Source organism: Beta vulgaris, chromosome 4 (assembly GCF_026745355.1).
Source record: "Beta vulgaris subsp. vulgaris cultivar EL10 chromosome 4, EL10.2, whole genome shotgun sequence".
NCBI lineage: Eukaryota > Viridiplantae > Streptophyta > Magnoliopsida > Caryophyllales > Amaranthaceae > Beta > Beta vulgaris.
Genome location: NC_079205.1, coordinates 40,681,671 through 40,685,799, shown reverse-complemented (window position 1 = coordinate 40,685,799; position 4,129 = coordinate 40,681,671). Strand labels below are relative to the sequence as shown.

Sequence of the window (4,129 nt, the reverse complement as noted above, 5' to 3'; positions counted from 1 at the left end):
AAAGATACAGATTGTTACATTGCAAAGAATATTTAGAAAGAGCATGTAAGATGCAAGAAAATGACACAACATCGACACAATACTCATCATGTTGGAAATAAAAACAATGAAATAAATTGTTGTGGGGATTGTTGTTGCTGTGACTGTTGCGGGGATTGTTGCACTAATTGTTGTGGGGATTGCTGCATAAATATGGTAAACAGGGATGTTTAATTATGAACAACAAATAAACCCTTAAAAGCTAATACAGTTTTATAAAGTCAGTCCAAAACACTCTAGAATAAATACTCAACAATCTGAAACTCAATAACTTCAAGAGGCATTTAAATGAACTCTGAAAGTAGAAACATATTCACTGCAATCATGTTCTGATTAGATGAGTTGTGATGTCAAGAACAAGGTCGAGGAGTAGAATCTCTTTTCTAATGGTCCGTTGTAAACATAATAAGCTTATAATAAAAATAGTGTATAACCCCTAGACAACCATACCAAGCATCATATAAGCTTCTAAAAATCTTATCTATCTATATAAAACAAACCAACAAACCAAATAAAACACATTAACCACGCGGATAAGCAAAAAGATAACCAAGGCAACCAAAATGCTAACAACCATCAAAATCATAACTAAAAATGCAACTAATCATGCACTTGACAGCAAGGGACAGGCCAGAATGGAATTTACTATCAAATGCACTAGTGCAGCTACATACTAAAAGAAAATTCCAACTTTCATCTCAAGCAAATATGCATCATTTCAGCAGCGCCTGATGATTTCAAGAAGATGACAAGGGAGTCAAAAAATATCCCTGATAGGCAAATTCATTAATATATTACCTGGCTACAACTATATAAACAACATCCGTCAAATGCCCAGTGTGACCTGAAATGTAAAGTATGAATTACCTTAGTTCAATGCTTAATGAAGATAAAAGGGAATGTTGAAACCACTGAAAGGAAACAAACTTACAGTTAGTTATGTCCCCAACTGTGCAAGCTTTGGCTACCTAATACCTAAAAATATACCCAACAATTTAACTGCAACACATCTCATGCACTCTCAGAAATTTTCAATGAAGGGGCAGAAGGTAACATCTATAACAAGGTAATCTGATGGCAACACAGAATATAATATATCAACATTATCATACAACCACATTGCCCTCATAAGGTGGAATAAACCCATCTCCAAATTGTTGAACAAATAGTCAATAAACAAATCAAACTCTTCCGATTCAGGCGAAAATTAGTACCACAAGATTCAAATATTTAAAAACGTTTACTGTAACGAAGAAGAATCAAAAACCTGAATAAGAATTGACGATTAAGGTTGGTGACTTTGATGTGGTCCATATCAATAACATCAAGGTTCTTAAACCCAGACAAAGCCAAGTCCTTCAACAATTCACATCCTAACCCACCAGCCCCAACCACCAAAACTCTAGCATCTTCTTGAAAATAATCTCTCAACTGCGAAAATTAATCAAAACCCAACAAAATTAGAGAAAACCCATACAGCAAATCAGGCAAATAACCTTGCACACCGTATGTTCGATCAGCAAGATAGCAGTTGCGGATAATGGATATAGACTTATAGAGAGCACACCAGAATATGTTGGCAGATCACAACTCACAAGGCAACATTGTACATATTGCAGATTGCACTACGTTAGAGCTCAGCTTGACGAAGGTTCTATTTGCTCTAATACCTGTTTGCAGGTACCAAGATCTAAACCTACTCACAACGTTCCAGGAGACACAGGTTTCCTGCACAGAACATTTCATTATCATTTTGCTCAAGAAAATATAAAACTCAAAACTAAACCAATGAAACTGAATTTCAAACAAACAAAAAAAACTCACCTAATGTTTAGCGAGAGAAATCCTAATGAAACATGCTGCCAATTTGCCATAGACCATAAAACAAAATCAGCATTAACATTGATAATGCCCAATTCAAATATAATGCCATTTCAATTTATAAACACCAATAACACCCAAATCAAAGTACACCAACAAAATTAGCGTTTATAACAATTCTAAATTATATAATATGATATATAAACACCCCTAAAAAGTGAAATTGCAATTTATTTTCCAATTCTCATGAAATTGATAAACCCTAATCTGTAAAGTAAAACAAGAAATCAACAAAATTGAGCAGATTAAGATGTACCTAGTCTGCTAGTCACGAGTCACACCGTCATCCACCGAGTTTTGAGCCAAAACGTTGCGGCTGCAGGTCGGCGATTACGAAGCAACCAGGCAACAGCAGCCGGCAGGAGGTCCGAGACTCCGAGTCACGATTTCACGACCATCTTTAGATGCGTGCGCCGCCGCCGGTGAGGGCGTATGAGGGAGGAGTGAAGGTGACTGGATCTGAGGTTGTATGAGAGAGAAAGGGAGAACTGAGGTATGAGATGAAGTGAGATGTGAGAGAAAGAGAGGTTGAGATAGTGCGAAAATGAAAATGAATCGGTGAAAGATGTGTGGATTGGAATTGTTTTTTTTTCTTTTTTTTTATTGCTGGTAAATCCGCCACTGCGTACGGTAAGTTTCATGAATTGAGAGAGGGTTCAAATGCTCGGGTTGTCAACCGGAGCATTTGACATCAAATGCTCGGGTTGATTAATCAACCCGAGCATTTGTGAATTTTTATATTAAAATTTTCACAAATGCTCGGGTTGTTTAGTCAACCGGAGCATTTGAAAAGTAGCAAAAGTAGTTTTTTCCACTAGTGTGGATAGCCATCTCCTCGATCAAATCATGTGCAACATCAATTTCTTGTTTCATGAATCTCCCATTTGCTGCAGAGTCAAGGATAAGTCTCGAGTTGTTCCCCAAACCATTGTAGAATCATTGAACTAGGAACCATTTTTGTAGACCATGATGGGGACATTCTCTCTGAAGATCTTTAAATCTTTCCCATGCCTCATGTAAAGACTCATCAGTCCCTTGGGTGAAATTTTTATCTGACTACGCAACCTAGCAGTCTTCTCTGGAGGGTAGTACTTTCTGTAGAAAGCTAGAGCCAAGGTATTCCAATCAGTGATCCCAAGAGTGGCTCGATTAATCCCATTACCACATCTTTGCCTTGTCTCGAAGTGAAAATGGGAAAAGAATCTCCCGAATCTGATCTTGTGTCACTCCCTGCTGCTTAATGGTAGAGCAATATTGGCAGAATTCTTGATAATGAAGATTAGGGTCTTCATTAGGTCCACCACCAAATTCTTTTCTTTCGATCATGTTTGACAATGCAGGTTTGATCTCGAAATTTACAGCTTCGATTTCAGGCATTTGATTGCTCTTGGAAGTTCAGCCAAAGAGGGTTGGGAAAAGTCAGTAAGCCTCTGAGCCATCTCTGATTCTGGTGGAGTAATAGAGACAATGCTGCTAGAATCAGAGTCAGAATCCAAAGGATTATCTTCCCTTGGTTATCTCGCAACTGTCTGGAAAAGTTCTTCTGTCTATGAAAGGATCTTTCGATTTCAGGATCAAATTGTAGGCAATCTGAACTCAAACTCCTGCGCATAGAAGAACTAAAGAACAAACAATTAAGAGATTTTGTCCCAAAGAACAAGTGTTCTCTGAGACGAGAGTATATAATCTAGACTCTAAAACAATTAAAGAAAATGGAACAAAACCGTTCCCCGGCAACGGCGCCAAATTTTGACAGGCTAAAGTCGTATCACCTTATCAAAAGTAATCCTAAAGTCCTCTAACAAATAGTAGTCAGGGAAGTAGGGTCGAATCCACAGAGAAACAGTGTTCTTTTCCTAATTGTCAGTCAAATCTAGAGTATAGGAACGAGTGTTTGTGAGTAATTATACTAAACTAAAATAACTAATTCAAGAATTATCAATAATAAAAAGTCTAGGGCATAGGTTCACCAATGATCAATATTTCGGGATGAAACACTAAAATCAACAATTAATAATGCAGTTAAACAGATTGATTCGCTCTCTCAAGTCTAAATCAAGCATAGAACGATATTAACAGGCTCTCGCAATTTATTAACACCAATTCTACCTATTGAAACTAGCCTTAATATCAAGTTTATACCTCTCGGCGCATAACCTAATATTGCAACACTATAACAATCAAATCTGGCCAAATTGGATTGAATAGA

The 4,129-nt window shown here is 37.1% G+C and overlaps 1 pseudogene; it reads left to right on the top strand.

Moving 5' to 3' along the window:
- Positions 1–2,881: 2,881 nt before the first annotated feature.
- LOC125497166 (small nucleolar RNA R71) lies at positions 2,882–2,980 on the top strand (annotated as a pseudogene).
- Positions 2,981–4,129: the final 1,149 nt, after the last annotated feature.